The following is an 18,074-nucleotide window of genomic DNA, read 5'->3' as shown; positions in this document are numbered from 1 at the left end:
CCAATTCACCTGACCTGCACATCTTTGGACTGTGGGAGGAAACCGGAGCACCCGGAGGAAACCCACGCAGACACGGGGAGAATGTGCAAACTCCACACAGACAGTCGCCAGAGGCTGGAATCGAATCGGGGTCCCTGGCGCTGTGAGGCAGCAGTGCTAACCACTGAGCCAACATGCCGCCCCAGATATCCCAACCTAATCTAGTCCCACTTGATAGAGTTGCATAAGTACTTTCCATCAGGTCTTCATCGTACAAGACACTACTAGCATTCCAAAAATACTAAATACTCAGGGGTAAAAGGATGAGAGGAAATAAACACGATGGGCTGAATCTTATGAAATTTTTGGCTCAACCTGTTTTTTTGGTTATGTGTATTGAAAGGGTGTCCACTGTGAAAACGAGTGGATTTTCTCATTGTATCTTATCAAACTTGTCTCTTTAACAACCAAGCCTGCCCCCATGTCATCCGTTATGTCTGATTACAGGCCTGTCTTACCACATATTGTTCCCAGAACAATGTGCCACCTAGCAGGTATCTCAGAGTTCATTGGCATCTCTTATGCTAATGCCATCTTTAGACGCACCCAGACAAGCGCTGTCAGTGCAGAGTGGCCCTTGCATGGTTCCTGACATTTGCCTGGACACGTCCGATGGGGGACATTGGTGCCCTGCTGTGTGGGTGAGTGGGAAGCAAGAGATCCTGCTGGACCTGATAGTATGGAGACAGCACTTCCTGTTTGCCCAGGAACAGCAGTAGAGGCTACAACACCAGAGCATGCCAGCCTGGTCAGTGCAGTCTCAGCCATCTGGAGGAATGCCCAGAGCTGAAGAAGAATGGTCAATGATCTTATCCATTCCACTAGTATAAGTGCCAACATTTCTCTCTCCAATATATCACAATCACTCCATCTCTGCTACTGCACCCATCTCCCATTAAGGAGGGAGGTTCCACTACTTCGGTGATTATCTGCAACACCTTCCCTCTCTCATCCTCACCCATCACAAGTCCCAAACACCCCTCACCCTGTGTTCCCTTGTTCTGCCTAATCCTTCACAGAAAAACTCCCTCCACCTGCACTGACAGGAACAGTGGGACCACTCACTTTCAGTTCCCTTAATACCTGCCAACCATCTACTCCTCCCCCATTCAGAAAAAGAGAACAGCCCTCCATGAGCAGAAAGAGTCAACCCAGGTGGTGGTGGGCTGCCTGATATTCAGCATCTCACCCCTCATGGAGAACATCTGACCGGGAAGACGCCGAATGGCCGGCTGACTAACAATGCCCAAGTCTCTGGAGGGGTATCGGAGGTTGTTTTTGACTTATTGACACATTGCCAGGAACCCCTGGTCCTGTACCCCTCCATAGCCCTTGACTGAGGCCTGTTGACAACCATGACATGCTTCTTGGCCTTGTGCCTGAGCTGACCAGCAAGGCAAGACAGAATTAATATGAGCCTTGTATCATTGGCTGAGGAGGAGAACTGCAAAAGGCAAGGCAAGATAGGGATGCTGTGTGCATCTAGATAGTGCACCCTCATTCTGAGCCTATAATAGTGAGAGTTGTCATTAGGCAAATCGTAGAACTTATTATAAAGGACATAACAAGAAATACATAATATACTCAGGCAGAGTCAGTGTGGATTAATGAAGGAGAAATCATGCCTGACAAATGTAATAGAATTCTTTGAGAGGATAACAAGCAAGATACATAAAGGGGGACCAGTTGATAAGGTATTTTTGAATTTCCAAAAGATGTTTGACAAGGTTCTAGACATAAGGCCACTTCATAAGATAATAGCACATGGCGTTGGAGAGGGATATAGACAGGTTAAGCGAGTGGGCAAAATCTTGCCAGACAGAACATAATGCGGGAATATGTGAGGTTATGCATTTTGGGAAGAAGAACGCAGGAGCCGGATATTATACAGGAGCTGTTGCCTCCTGTTATATAGAAGACATTATTTAAAGAGAAAAAGGCTGCAGAACAGAGAGATGTGGGGGTTCTCATGCATAAATTGCAAAAAGCGAACTTCGAGTTCAATGGTCAGGAGGGAAAGCAAATGAAATATTATCCTTTATTTAAACAGAATGGAGTAAACAAAAAATTTTCTAACTGTATGAGGCGCTAGTTAGACCAAATATAGAAAATGTGAACTCGTCCTTTATCTGAGGAAGGATACATTGGCATTGGAGGTTGCTTGGAGAAGGCTGACTAGATTGATCCTGGGTATGAGGAGAGGCTAAGATTTGTCCTGGACTCATTGGAGTTCACACGACTAAGAGACAACCTTACCAAAACACACAAGATCTTAGAAGACTTGACAGGGTAGATACAGAGAGGTTGTTACCTGTCAGAGACTTGAGGACCAGAGGTCACAATCTCCAGGTAAGGGGTTGCCCAGTTAGGACAGAGGTGAGGAAACTCTTCTCTCAAAGCATAGTGAATCTGTGGAATTCTTTACCATGGAGGACTTCTGGACTGTTAAGTATATTCAAGCAATCGGCAGAATTTTAATCGGTAAGGGAAATTGAGGGTTATGGAGAAAAGGCAGGAAAGTCAAGTTGAGGATCATCAGCTCAGACATGATCTCATTGAATGGCAGACTGAACTCAATGGGCTCAGTGGCCTACTCCTGTCCCTATGATGTATGCTAATGAAGAGACAGGTGCATAAGATATCAGTAAAGGTGACAGAAAGGATTTGGGAGGAGATTTAAATTTGGAGAAGATTGCTGAAAGGGGCTTCGAGGATTCTGTTCCCCTAAGGCTTTCCCAGTTCCCACTGTAAACTGACAAACCCATCAGGCAATGACAGAAGTCCAATGATATCTGGGTCAGCACAGTAAAAGCTGGTACTCCCAACTTATTTTTGTCAACAGCAGCAATACCAGGATGATGATATCTTCAACTTTGACAATGTAAACTGAACTGGTGCAATTTGGAAGGGGATAAAAGAACAATAACAATGGGTGAGCATGTGTGGATGCCTTTGAAAACAGGACACAAGTTGCGAAGGCTGTTAAAAAGCAATAGGTATCCCAACTTTACTAACAGAATGTCAGAATGCAAAAACAAATGACAATCAGTGAAGGCTCTGAATTCTGGTGCTCTGTTTGGAGTAAGAGGCAGTTGAGGCCTGTGAAAGGGGCAGTTGAGGCCTGTGAAAGGGGCAGTTGAGGCCTGTGAAAGGGTGCAGAATGCATTTATCAGAATGGTACCAAGGAATAAGGGGCTTGGGTGGGGAGATTGGACTGTTCCTCTTTACCCAGTGAAATTCAAGAGAAGGAGCAAATTACTACAGATGCTGGAATCTGCACTGAAAACAAAAGTACTGGAATTCACGGTGGGTCAGGCAGAGAGAGAGCTAATGTTTTGCGTCTAGATGACTCTTCATCAAGTTCAAGAGAAGACTAGATTGAAGTATTTGAAAAACAAGAATGGGTTTAGTCATGTAAGTAAGCAGAAACTGTCTTCAGTGGCAGCAGCCAGAGGACAGGGTACTGGGGAAAGAGGAATCAGATCAATGGGTCTGCTCTTATTGCAGGCTGATGTACCATACTATGGTGCAATAAGGGTGAATATGGCATGTCAATGAAAGGCTGTCATGCCAAGAGAAATGACACTGGCCTCCACACATTCACGTGGTTGAGCAGAAACTGGAGAAACCAGGTAACAAAACAAAATCTGAGCCCCAACCAATGCCCCCTTTGCTTTCACGTAATTGATTCCTTAGTCGAGCACGATGTCAAATTTCCTTGAAGTGTCTCTTGCTGTGTAGTGGTAGTGTTCCCTAACTCTGCGCCAGGAGGCTCGAGCTCAAGTTCCAATTGCTCCAGAGGTGTGCAACAAAACCTCTGAACAGGTTCTTTCCTTTCATTAAGTTATTTTTCTTGGTAAGGAGCTGAGAGAGATGTGAAAGTCTGGAAGTTTGAGTGATATGTTCTCTGAGATGGATGTAGCAAAGGGGGAGGTAATTTTGTTTTTTTAAAAAGAGGCGTCTATGTCAATCTGAATTGATCAACAACTGTGACCATCAGAATGGTTTGTGCGATGGGATGAGTAGATATTTAAGTTGGGATTCATTTCTTTTTGAGTTTTGATTCTCTCTGTCCTCCCAATGTTTATTTAACATGCCAAGCTCAATAACCTGCAAGGAGTTAAACCTGAAGAAGGGCTTATGCCCAAAATGTCGATTCTCCTGCTCCTTGGATGCTGCCTGACCTGCTGTGCTTTTCCAGCAACGAATTTTTCAGCTCTGATCTCCAGCATCTGCAGTCCTCACTTTCTCCAAGGAGTTAAACTTGGTTTGTGGGGTGTCAATGTTGGAATGGCGACCTCTTCTGTATCCTTGGTACAGGTTACCTGATATTTACCCCTGTCACAGGGTTCACCTTTTAACTTCATTCAGTGAGAGCAATCTCGACTGCAGGTCAATGAAGTTAAACCCAGTAGCTGAGTCTTCAGTAATGGCTGCCTCTATATATTTTGTGTGTGTGTAGCTTGCTTCTGTGAAGGAAGTGGTGGTTGCCACAGGATGTAATATCAGGAAAGGCTGCCACAATTGAACAGTAGCTTGCAAATTCTCTCCCTTTTTATGTATTTTCTCACAGACAAGCAATTAGCAGTGACAGTGTGTAACAAAAAAAAGACACAAACGCCGTGGCTCTCATTCTTTTCTGCTAATATTCAGTGTTGTTAGAGGGTTTTATTTTAAAGAGGACTATGCAGTTGACAAGGGTTGCTTAACCCCTCCTCCCACCCCCACAATCCAGGCAACAAAAAAAAAACTGCTTCCAACTCTGCACATCAGAAAGCCACCAGCATTGCCTAAATGCAGAGCCTTCTCTGTACCCTAATTAGCATGACTAGTTTGATGGATTTAGACAACAGCACTCTGAAGGGGGAAGCCCAGCGTTCAGCTTTCTCCCCCCTTCAATGAGCAGGCTTTTCCTGCTCTCTCCGATGCCGTGGTAATTTACTGCGGGCACTTGTGGCCGTCGGCTGTCGAATTAATTGATCAGCTTTTGTGACTTTGGCTGCGGTCCAGCGGAGTGTCTGTCTGTTGTGTGAAGTGCACCACCCCTGCAAAGAGTTTGAAATGTAAGCTGCCTGGATTTCTCTCTCTCTCTCTCTCTCTCCCCTTCTGGCAAAGTGCTGTGACTGCTTGTGTGATGTGTATGCATGGGGAGAGAGAAATGGATCAGTAGACAACAGGAGGATCATCAATTTACACCAGTCAGACTAACAGATAAGTGCTTGCTTTTTTGGGGGGAGGTGTTGGGAGGGGAGGGGGATGTGTGATTCAGAAAAGGTGGAGACAGAGAGGGAGAGAAAGAGCCTGTTCTTCATTCTTAGTACCTGAGCATTATCCTTTGAATCAATCCTTTCTCTCAAGTACAAGAACATTTGTGTGCTGATGTGCTGCAATAAATGCCTGTGAAGTTTATTTGACTCCAGCTGAAAAGGTCTTGATAGACTTCATTCTGCCTCCATTGTCTCAGGAGTGTTTGGAAGGAGAGTACAAATAGCCTGTTGGCAACTACAGCCTGGCTCCATTAGTGGGCTCCATCTGTGATTGGTTTTGCCTGGAAACCAGGAGGCTAGGGATGAATAATTGATGTGTATTGTGCGGTAGCTGGACATGCAGAGAGCTGGACGCCCTGAGAGGACTGGAAAATAGCTGCTGGCTGGCTGTTAACTGAGATGAAGGCAGCCCCTGGCTGTCTTTGTTCTGCAGCACTTGAATGCTGGCTAGAAGTGGGCACAGGCAGGCAGACATATGTGGCCTTTTAATGCATTGGAGAAAACGAGACACAGGCAAGGAGCGAGGCAGGCAGCAGTGTGGCCAGCTTTTGGTCTGGTAAGTTGGTTTTGCCTTGGCTACGAGGGGAAGGAGGGTTCTCAAGTCCTTCATAGAAAAAGGATTCTGGGTAAGGTTGTGTGCTAGCTGTGTTGTCAAATGGAACAGGCGGTAGAGGATAAACATCTGACTTTAACTGGGAAGTGGGACACATTTGCATACTGTGGTTGCTCATTTTGCTGCCTGAAGGCATTGATTTGGGGGAGGGGAAGGAGGCCCCGCTAATTTATAAGGCACTTTTCTACGTGCTGAAGAGTCCCACAGGAGTGGTGTTCAACCAGACACTTCTCTGCACACTCCTGCTGATTTAACCTGGGTGCACAATTCCATTGTTAAAAGAAAAAACAAGTTGCTTCCAATCCTTTCACATTAACAAAAGGCAGTAACATAAGGCCCAGGAAAGGGTCTCCACTGCTGTTAAGACAATCCTGGTCAGTTTTCCATATATTCTGGTGCCCCCTTCAATGCAAGCAGCATCCTCTCCACAGAAGTGTTCCTATAGATGGGTAGTTATTGGGCAAGTTGGGAACTGAGTGTCAAAGACACTGCAAGAGTAAGTTTGGTGCCAAGCAATGGTCTAGCCTATTATTGCTGGACTTGTAATCCAGAGAGCCAGGAATGTTCTGGGGACCCAGATTCGACCTATGACAGGTGGTGAAATTTGTATTCAGTAAAAATGACTGGAATTAAGAATCCAATGATGACCGTGAATCTGTTAATGAATGTCGGGGAAAAACCCACCAATGTCTTTTAAGGAAGTAAACTGCCACCTTTGTCTGCTCTGGCTTACACGTGACTCCAAACCCTCAGCAATGTGGTTGACTCTTAAGTGCCTTCTGGGAAATTAAGGATGGGCAGTAAATGCTGGCCCAGCCAGCGGCACCCTCAGCTCATGAATGAGTAAAAACAAAAGAGTGGCTTAATATTGTAGGATGAGTGACCAAAGGACATGGAAAATACAGCCAAATGCTCAGCATCTGAAAAGGACAGTATTGTGGAGCTTTCGTCAGAGGTTGTGAACTGAGCCCTGTTAGTTTGTAGTTCCTTGCTGGGCTGGAGAGGCCTGTTTACATTGTTGGTTTCACCTCAGGCCTAACCAAACCAACGTGGGGAAAGTGTCCTGATACTGGTACAAGGCTGACTTGACTTGATTGATAATGCTTCTGGATCAGTGGTGCTGGAAGAGCACAGCAATTCAGGCAGCATCCGAGGACAGGCAAAATCGACGTTTCGGGCAAAAGCCCTTCATCAGGAACCCCGAAACGTCGATTTTGCCTGTCCTCGGATGCTGCCTGAATTGCTGTGCTCTTCCAGCACCACTGATCCAGAAGAAGGTTTCCAGCATCTGCAGTCATTGTTTTTACCTCGTTGATTGATAATGCTACTGTTCAACCCTCCGAAGAGGTGTAGGTCACGTCCAACATCCAGAGTTTGACTTTAAATAGTTTTGCCTCTAATGTAGGTTGGAGAGATTGAATGAGTGGAGATGATGCATGTATAGATCCAGCTCAGAGTTTGTCATCTGATAACGTTCATCATGTTTTAGATCGGAACATTTCCATTGGTGCTTCCCTGTGAGTTTCCCTAACCCTAACTCTAAATCTAACCCTATCACATCTTCACATTGAGTATGGGTCATTGGCTCCTGTGAAATGGGCCTCAAACAGGTGGCTGTCCCTCAAAATAAACTTCCTTGAACTCTTACGACAGGTTTTATTTCAGCCAGTTCTATGTTTTAAGTTACGAAGAGTTTATGTGAAGTGCAAAGGATTCCATTCATCATCCATTCCTAGATGTCTTGAGAAGGTGCTGGAGCTCATTGGGTGATTGACTTGCTAGGCTCTTACATAATCATTCAAGAATAGAATGTAGATCAGAGCCGCACATGGGCAAGTGTGGGAATTTTTTGGGAATGATACAGTTAGTTCTGCCCCTAAACGTGCAGTCAACTGTAACTTTTGGACGGGATAAATAATCAAGAGGGAAAGTTTTGTAAAAAGATTAGGAGTCTAAGTTGGTTAGAAAACTCTCTCAAAGATCCAGTGCCAACTGCCTATGTCCTGTGCTATATGATTCTCTGAGTCATTACTGATAGGCATTGATTAAGCAATTGACTTTTTCTTGCACACTGTATTCATTTTGCTTCCAAATAACAGCGTACAGGTGGCCAGATTGATTGAGTTCATCTTGACACGTTGGCATGGTGGGAACTGAACTGACCATGTTTGTGTTGTTCGTGTTCAGCGCTATGATAACTGCACTAACACAGCTAGATGTCTGGTGCCTAACAGTTAGGTGGCAGCACCTTAATTTAGAGCTGCCTCTGTCAGACTTGTTGATATTATCTCATGACCGTGTGATTGTTCCAAATAATACTGACCCAGAATGTCCCCATCCATCTGTGCAATAGATGACTGGGCATCCCCTTCACAACAAACTTACTGGAAGACTGGCTACGTGGTACCGAGTGAAATGAAGGAGTGTACACAAAACAGTACAGATGTCCCTAGGATCGAACATGTAGTTTACAAGAATTTCTAGTTTATAATCCATACTCACTCCTAAAATTGTGCTTCAATTGACTTCAACTCTAGATTTGAAAGGAAAAAAAAGCCTTGCAATTATCTTTAATTCATGCATCCTCCATCACCTCCGGACATTCTGAAGTGTGTTACAGCCAATAAAGTAGACTTGGACTCAGTCACTGTTGTAACTTAGGAAAGTCAGCAGCTAATTTGAGTACAGTAGGCTCCTGTAAACAACATTGTAGTAATGACTGGATAATCTTGTTTCTTTATAATTGATGGAGAAATGGTGGTCAGGATAGGTCAGAGAAATAGTGAAACAGTGCCAGGCAAGGATGGATCGGGCTATAGTTTAACATCTTGTCCAAGACACCTCTGACAGCAACTTACCGAGTGTTGACCTTGACCTCAAGGGCTCGAATTTCTGGCACACAGCGAGCACCCGGAACTTTCTGTCTTGATCATGATTCGGAGATGTCGGTGTTGGACTGGGATGTACAAAGTTAAAAATCACACAACACCAGGTTATAGTCCAACAGGTGTAATTGTAAGCACACTAGCTTTCGGAGCGACGCTTCTTAATCAGGTGATAGTGACTATCACCTGATGAAGGAGCGTCTCTCCGAAAGCTAGTGTGCTTCCAATTAAACCTGTTGGACTATAACCTGGTGTTGTTTGATTTTTAACTTTGTCTTGATCATGTCAGTGATCCCCACAGACACAGCCAGGGTTTGGGACACACAGCTGGACAGCATCAAGTGGCCTGGCTTTCTTGAAGGTGGGCCTCCTGCAGTAAAACAGAGAGCTTTCCAAGGAACCTTTGGACTCCATTTGTACCAAACCATGAAGATCCTGTTGCCGATGCTGTTTCCTTGGAAACACTGGCAACTGACTGTATGCATTTACAATTATGCAACCAGCTCTCTCAAACTCCTTTCTGAAGAAGGGTCACAAGATCTCAACTTGGTTTCTCTCTTCACAGCTGCAACCAGACCAGCTAGCTTTCATTTGAGATCTCCAGCATTCACGGTATTTTGTTTGTATTCCCTTAAGCTGACTGCACGTTCGGAAGCTTGCGTTTTTTTCCATGACTGTGAAGGATTTTATTTAGAGTTTCGGCCTACCCAGACCTTGAGCATCCCTTTGGCTGTACTTCTGCAGTTTAGAAGCACCTCAGGCTTTTGTGTGGCACCAGTGGCCTGCATGTTCATGCTTGTGACCGACCTGACTTTGACCTTGTCGCTTCACCGAGAATCCCTGTGATTGCTGATCCAGGTTGGTTCCCAGTCCAGCGGAGGCCCTCTTTTTTTAAAAAAAAAAATGCCTGCCCTTGTTTCCAAATCCTGCCTTTGTACCACTCCGTTCTGCCACCAGTTCTCTCAGATCTCAATGCCCCTCCAATTCTGGCCACTTGTGCATCGACCATTTTAGCCACTACACAATTGGCAGCCCTATCTTCAGCTGTCTAGAGCCTCAGTACTGGGGATTCCTCTCTGAATCTCTACCTTTCCCATCTCACTGCCATCACTCCTTAAAGCCTAGCTGTTCATCTTTTGATTGCCTGTCCTATGGGTGCATGTTAATTGTATTGATTCTGTGGCTTGATGTCTAATTAAATTTGATAATGGAACTCAGGTACTGATAGCTAGCACGAGGGGACATAGCTTTAAATTGAAAGGTGATAGGTATAGGACAGATGTCAGAGGTAGTTTCTTCAATCAGAAACTAATAGGGGCGTGGAACGCACTGCCTGCAACAGTAGTAGACTCGCCAACTTTAAGGGCATTTAAATGGTCATTGGATAGACATATGGATGAAAATGGAATAGTGTAGGATAGATGGGCTTCAGATTGGTTCCACGGGTCAGTACAACATTGAGGGCTGAAGGGCCTGTACTGCGCTGAAATGTTCTATGTTCTAAAGCTCTTGTGAGGCACAATGGGATTATACTAAACTGGGGTCGGTTAGCTCAGTTGGCTGGACAGCTGATGTAGTGTGATGCCAACAGCTCATTCCCGCACCAGCTGAGGACTCCCCTTTCGACCTCTCTGCACCCCTGAGGTGTGGTGACCCTCTGGTTAATCCACTACCAGTCATATCTCTCTCTCTCTCTGTCTCTCTCTCTCTCTCTGTCTCTCTCTCTGTCTCTCTCTCTCTGTCTCTCTCTCTCTGTCTCTCTCTCTCTGTCTCTCTCTCTCTGTCTCTCTCTCTCTGTCTCTCTCTCTCTGTCTCTCTCTGTCTCTCTCTCTGTCTCTCTCTCTGTCTCTCTCTCTCTCTCTCTCTAATGAGAGAGCAGTCCTCTCGTCTGGTAGGACTGTGGTGACTTTACTTTTTGCCTAATCTTAAAGTGAAAGGCAAGAGATTTAGAGGGGATTTGAAGAAAAACCTTTTCAACTAGAAGGGTCTGGAATGCATTCCCTGGGAGTGTATTTGATTTGGGAAACCTCATGACCTGTAAAAAGTACTTGGATGAGCACTTGAAGTGTCATAACATTCAAGACTATGAGTCTGAAGCAGAAAAGTGGAGCTCAGGTAAGTAGTTGTATATTTGTGGCAGTACAGACACAGACTTGATGGACCAAAGGGTGTCTTCTCTTCTCTCTTGATTCTGTGTTAAAGGTTGCTATATAAATGTAAATTGTTGACACTGGTTGTACCTTTTTGTTTGCAATGTGTGTAAAGAAGTGAGGAGATGGGGACAAAGCAGGAAGTCATAATGTTGCAAAAACCGAAAGAACTACCGATGCTGTAAATCTGAGGAACGGTCAATGGAGTCGAAACGTTAACTTTGATTTCTCTTCACAGCTGCTGCCAGACCTGCTGAGCTTTTCAAGCAACTTCTGGTTTTGAGTCAGAACATTGAGTTTGGCTTTGCTGGGAGGTGTGTTTAGCAGTTCTCCATTTTGGACAGAGGCCAAACCGCAACGAGTGGAGATTTCACGTCGAGTGGAATTACACTCAGTTTCTGTCAATATAAGTCATTTCTTGTGAAGTCATTTTGGGGAATTCACCTCAACAAATCTTCCAGGGAAAGAAAGATTTGCATTCAACAGAATCTTTCACAACTGGCACGATGTCCCCCAAGGTTCTAGAGCCAGAGTGCACTTTTTGAATTGTAGCCATCATTGTGATGGGGGAAACAGGGCAGGGTGAGCTCCCTCAAACAGATGTGTGATGTTTGTGGTGATGTCGGGTTAAAGTTGACTGTTAGCCTGGCATTTGGGAGGATGAGGAGGAAATGGTACTTCTATGCTGCTTTGAGTTGCGTTGTTGGATATGTAGCATTGGGCAGAGAGAGCTTCAGTTTAACATCTTATTAAACAAAAATGGCACTTTAAACCAGTCAGACCTCCCTTAGTGCTGCACTGGAAATGTTAGCCTCAGGTCCTATGTTTTGAGTCTTCGAGTGAGACCTCATGGCTCAGTTGTGAGAGTGTTACCAAACGAGTGATGGCTAGCATGAGGGGACATAGCTTTAAATTGAGGAGTGATAGATAGAAGACAGATGTCAGAGGTAATGTCTTTACTCAGAGAGTGGTAAGGGTGTGGAATGCCTTGCCTGCAATGGTAGTAGACTTGCCAATTTTAAAGCCATTTAAATGGTCATTGGCTAAGATATGGATGACAATGGGATAGTGTAGGGTAGATGGGCTTTAGATTGGTTTCACAGGTCGGCGCAACATCGAGGACTGAAGGGCCTGTACTCCCCTGTAATGTTCCATGTTTCATATCTTTGAACCTTGAACCTGTGTAACTTAATCATCACCTCAAATCAAATGGTGCTTGGTTCATGAAAGGAAGGGTACTGCGCCCAACGCAATCAAGAGTCCAGGGTTCTGTTGCAATGCGGAGATCAGAAACATTTAAACGCTTTGTCTAAATGTAATACTGGAAGATGTTGGATGTTAAGGATAAGGGGAGTCTACAGTGAGATGGAGCTAAAGTAAGGATAGCTGAGCTAAGAGTAGGAAAATGGGTGCATAGCCCTTGGGAAGGACATTCACGTTGTTCCAAAAGGGATTTCAAATTCCATTGAGGACCTGAGGATCTAATACGTGTGTGAAGCGAAATGCTGGACCAGCTAGCAATGAAGAATGGAATTTTCTTCCAAATGTTGTCACCTTACATTAAGTTTGTATGCTATCTTAAAACAATCTCAGCAGTTTCCATTTCACTAGTTAATCCCTTCTTGGTTATCTCTTTTTTTTATTTTTAGTTGAATTCTGCCACTCTTAAAAATGGGTCAGGCTTGTAGAGAATATGAAATATTTTGAATGGCTTTTGGACTAAAGCAAATCTCCTGAAAATAAACAGAGATCTTAGTCATAAGCCTAATTCATGTCAAACAGACAAAGGAGAGCTTTTGTTTTGGCAATGGATAAGAGCTGGGGAAGTAATTCTGAAAACTTAGCTTTCGGCATGTAGTACAGTGACAGGGAAGCTGTCTAGCAATCTAATGACCATTGGCCGGCACTGGCTTCATTCTGGATCGTGGGCTGAAGAGATTCACAGCACGGTGTCAGAGCCCAGTAATGACCAGCCCTGTCGTAATTAATGCAAACCATTTATCAGGATCACCTGAGTTGTGAGGGAGTGCTGCATTGTCAAAGACACTGTCCTTCAGGAAAAAATGTGAAGTCAGGTCTGTTTGGGTGAACATTGGGCGATCTCAAAAAATCTCCATCTATGAAGACCGAGGTTACATTGCTCTATGTCAGCACCAGCAAAAACGACACAAAACCTGGCCTCTGATTGCTTACTTTGAAGTTGGGAGATGGCGATGGTGTGGTACTGTCATTGGGCAAGTAATCCACAGCTGGCTTCAAACTCCATGATGGTTCCTGGGAGAATTTTCATTCAACTTTTAAAACTAGGAAATTATGAGCTTGCCTCTGTGAAGGTGAGTGTGAAGCTGTCCGCTGTTGTAAAAGGCCATCTTGTTCATTGAATATCCTTTGGGAAGGAAACCTGCTGTCCATATCTGATCTGGCCTACATGTGACTCCAGACCCACAACAACTTGGTTGGCTCTGTAACATTCTGACAGGATGCAAGGATGATGTCTCCCTTGACCAGGGAGTCTAGAGAAAAGGGTCATTGTCTCAAAATATGAGTGAGACCATTTCAGATTGAGATGCGGAGACATTTTGTTACTCAGAGGGTGCCGAATCTGTGGAATTCTCGACCAGTGAAGGCCATCTCCCTGAATATCTATGAGAAAAAATATAGATTTAGAGATACAATGGGATATGAGGTGAGCAGGAATGTGGTGTTGTGATAGAGGACCCGCCATAATCATCTTAAGTGGTGATATGACCTTGACAAGCCAAATGGCCTGTTCTTGCTCCTATTTTCTCTGTTTCTATGCTGTTTGGGAACTTGCTGTGTGAAAAATGGCCGCCACAAAATGGCATCACAAAAAATAACTTCTCCTTTGTGAAGCGTTCTGGCACTTTGGTGACACCTGGGTTACATATAAACCAAATCTTTTTCTGTACGTTGACTGCATTGGCTTAAACCAGACTCCTACTGCAGTCTTCCCTACAGAATTAACTTTAACCTTTGGGTTTTGGCAAAAGAAAGTCATTTTTGGAAAAAAAAAGCAGTCAACATTGGTTATGACTTTATCCCTGATAATTACCTCCTGGCAACCATGCTATCTCTGTGGTTTGTTGACGGCATTGCTGTGCCACCTTGCTGTCCACTTGCACAGATAAATTCAAATGATTTGAGTCCTAAAACTGTCAATATCATAAGCTGTGCTAATGGACGCAGATGAGGAGCTCCCTGTGCTTGCTTCATGATGTCCTTTTGGTAAGACTAGCTCTTCTAGACTCAGGCCTCATCTTATTGAGAAAACATGAACGAGGATTTACTCTGCACTGCCCTCTTTATAAGAAATGTGGATTGGATAAAGCATTGTTCTTTCTGTAACTCTTCAAATTTGGCCATCCTGAATGGTGGTTCTTGATCCATGGTCTGTTAAATTCTAACCTGCTTTGGGTTGAAGTTTATGTGACAGGGTGCACTCAGTCAGTCAGAGTAAAAGCAAGGAATTGGGGAAATGGTTGTCTATGGCTTGACTTGTTCTGATTATTTCAGGACTGAAAATGTGTTGCTGGAGCAGCGCAGCAGGTCAGGCAGCATCCAGGGAACAGGAGAATCGACGTTTTGGGCATAAACCCTTCTTCAGGAATGAGGGCTTATGCCCGAAACGTCGATTCTCCTGTTCCCTGGATGCTGCCTGACCTGCTGCGCTGCTCCAGCAACACATTTTCAGCTCTGATCTCCAGCATCGGCAGACCTCACTTTCTCCCCTGATTATTTCAGGGCACCTTCTGAGAGTTGTAATGTGGACTTCTAACCTTGTGTGAGCTGATGGGAATTCAGCTGGTGGTGGGTGCAAGGAAGGAAGTGCTCTTCGTTCTAATTCCTCATATTATCAGCCAAGTTTCCCCTTGAGAAATGCAATGACTCTGTTGACCAAAGGGTTTTTTTTCCCCAAAAGTAGAGCTTTAGAAATAGAAGCCTTGTCCCTAAGGAGTTTACGGTCATCTCCCTTCTCTCGGTGAGTAGTTTCTTTCCTTATAACTGTAGCAACTTTCCAAAAGTACTTCACTAATTGTGAAGCATTTCTAAGTATCCTGAGACTGAAAGGTGATACCACAAATACAAGCGCTTCCTCTCGAGCAAAACAAAACAAATAGTGAGGGGTATCGAATAAATCAGAAGTTCAGAAGATGGCTGAGGAGTTTCTTTTAGCTTCAAAACGGTTTGCACGTGTCACATTGAGAGACCCGCAGGCAGACTGGTCCGCCATTTGTGTGTGAAAGAACTGATTTTTAACATCCACGATACTAAAGTCTGTGATACTGCCGGCCTTTGGAAAGAGGAAGTCCTGTTCAGTTCTTCTGCTCTATATCGGTACTAACCAACGTTGACCTCGCCACAGTAACTCAGTCAACAAATAAGCACTTGATTTGGAATTGTGTTGAAAGCATGAAATGTTGTGCAAGTCGGTAGAGAAAGCTTGAATGAGATCTCCAGACCAGACAGCGGTTTCTTAACTTCTTCCTGAGTCATCTGCTGCTGGTTTATGGCCAGGGAAGAGTCTCTGGTTTGTTGAAGTGTTTGTGATGTACAGAACACAATGAAAGAGATGATCTCATTTCAAAAACTTCCAACGATTCTTTCGATTTGATGGCATTTGTTAAATTGACTGGAATTTGCGATACATGATGCTAATGAAAATGGCACTGAACACCATAACCACTATCATGTTAGATGGTCAGCTTTAAAATGCAATTAAACCCAAATTGTAATTTAAGTTAATTATTGTTTATACTTTTTTTAAATGGGAGGGCACTGTAAGGTTGACATGAGATGGACATTTCATCTGTACATGATGGCATGTATGCCTCAAGTCTCATTCTGAGGGAAAGGTTTTATTGATCAAACTAATGGTGATGACCACAAAAAGGAGATGCAATCTCTTCCCCCGCACAGCATGCAAGAATACATTTGCAAATGTCATCTATCCCACAGCAAAGTCATTGATGCCATTAAAGAGAAGTTGTGTAAGTACATGCCAGAGAAAGAAATCGAAGGATCTGTTGATGGTTTGCAATGATGTCAGGATCAAAGCAAAACGCTATAGGTGCTGAAAATCTGAAATAAAAACAAAGTGATGTGGAGAAGTCCAACAGGTCTGGCTATATTGTGGAGAGAGAAACAGAGTTAATGTTTCTAATTGAGTGTGACTTAAGGATCCAAGAAGAGAATGAGTAATACTGGACTCGAAGCATTAATGAAAGTGCTAGAAGGCTGTTATGCAGCATAAGGCACTGGCATAGACCAGTTCTGTGCAGATAATTCTGTGTAATTCATGACCATATTGGGCTTGGTGGCAATATGTTAACACATTTGATCTAGATCTTCACTGCACGTGGTCCGTCTTGGGGTGATTCACTGTGGCTGTTCCCATCTTACTGTTTCTGAGTTGCCTCAAGATTTGCAATGTGGCGCAGAGCAAATGGTTTAAGCAAAATGAGAAACCAGTAAACGAATTGATACACTTACCTCTTTGAAGAATGAGTCTTTGGAACATCACTCACCCAGCAGCAGGTTTCAGAGTAAAGAATTTCACACCGATAAGGAGAAAATGAGCTTTTAGTGGCACTTTCTAACAAGTCACCAACTGCTTAATTCTCATCATACGGGATGAGAGGAGCCAGATCTCTGGAATTAATCTGCTGAGTAATGGCTGATAGATTTTGTAATTCAGCTGGAGATAGAGCTGTACAGCACAGAAAACACCCTTCAGTCCAACTTAGTGCACACTGACCAGATACCCCAAATTAATCTAGTCCCATTTGCCAGCACTTAGCCCATATCTCTCTAAACCCTTCCTATTCCTATACCCATCCATTTACCTTTTAAATGTATTTGTACCAGCCTCCACCTCTGGCAGCTCATTCCATTTATGCACCACCCTCTGTGTGAAAGAATTGCCTCTTAGGTCCCTTTTAAATTTTCCCCTCTCTCCTTATACCTGTATACTCTAGTTTTGGACTCCCAACCCTGGGGGAAAAGACTTTGTCTATTTATCCTATCCATGTCCCTCGTGATTTTGTAAACCACTAGAAGGTCACCCCTCAGCCTCTGACGCTCCAGGGAAAACATCCTCAGCTGTCCAACCCTGGCAACATCCTTGTAAATCCTTTTTAAACCCTTTCAAGTTTAACAACATCTTTCCTGTAGGAAGGAGACCAGAATTGAATGCAGTATTCCAAAAGCGGCCTAACCAATGTCCTGTACCGCTGCAACATGACCTCCCAACTCCTATCCTTCATGCACTAACTAATAAAGGCCAGCATACCAAAGTTTTGATCACTGTTTTCTTTTCTTCTCTTGTTCCATGTTATACCCTTAGCCTTCTAGATTCAAGGGTTGAAGATAAAAAGTAAAAAGGATTTCCTGGGATCTTTCTGCTGGATGTTAAATTTGCTTACAGACCCACTAATGTGTCCCACCACTGTTGGAACCCCTCATTCGTTGTTCTTGACACTGAAAGGTGGAGCTGGATGGAGGGGCTTGTGGTGAAATTGCTGCACTTTCCAAAGACCCTCAGTATTGCCCTTGTAGGTGTTTAATATTCTGTGAAAAGTGCCCAAAATGACTCAGAGAAAAAGCGAGAACGGTGGCAAGCAGCCCTAATGTGCTCAGCTCTTGAAAGGGACACATTGGAAGATGAGCTTTCCCAGATTTGGACGAGTGTCCCCAGGGTTGGAGAAGGGCTTTGGGGAGAGAAACTGATCTCAGTGTGCTCAGAGCCCTTGAGTGGGCTGGGATGGGACACAGTTGACATGAAAGTGGTCATGTTTAAGCTGAAATGAGAAAGGGCAGGCACTCGAAACTTGTGGCTTCCTGGGAGGCCATGTGAGCGGGGGCAGGGAGTCAGAAGAAAAGAGGAACTAACTTAAAAGCACCAGAAGTGTCTGTCCGCAATCAAGTGGGATGTTTAAAGTGAACCTGAGTGCAGTCCCTGAGAAAGGATGATGACTGTAACTGTGATTTCTAAATGATTGTCTTCTAAATGGGGGAAGTGTGGCTTTTTCTCTATTTCATTATGTCTTTCTCTAATTATAGAACGTAAAAGTTAATTTTCTCACTGTAGTGTGGCACCCTA

The 18,074-nt window shown here is 44.1% G+C and overlaps 1 protein-coding gene across 18 annotated transcripts in view; it reads left to right on the top strand.

Moving 5' to 3' along the window:
• Positions 1-18,074, top strand: part of zmiz1a (zinc finger, MIZ-type containing 1a) — a 445,305-nt gene that overhangs the window by 329,013 nt on the left and 98,218 nt on the right. Inside the window, exon 1 of one of the 18 annotated variants that reach the window (XM_087982381.1) lies at positions 4,857-5,102. The exons of 16 other annotated variants lie outside the window; for them this stretch is intronic. The gene's annotated coding sequence lies outside the window, so the exon portion shown is untranslated. Of the gene's footprint in view, positions 1-4,856; positions 5,103-5,707; positions 5,863-18,074 lie in introns of those variants that run through there. One more of the 18 variants, XM_087982382.1, reaches the window with a different exon arrangement.

The sequence above is a fragment of the Chiloscyllium plagiosum genome, unplaced genomic scaffold, assembly GCF_037043375.1.
Source record: "Chiloscyllium plagiosum isolate Xiang-an unplaced genomic scaffold, Cpla_swu_hap1 HiC_scaffold_43, whole genome shotgun sequence".
Taxonomy (NCBI): Eukaryota; Metazoa; Chordata; class Chondrichthyes; order Orectolobiformes; family Hemiscylliidae; genus Chiloscyllium; species Chiloscyllium plagiosum.
Note: the sequence above shows the minus strand (reverse complement) of the source record. Positions and strands in the feature narration are given on the sequence as shown.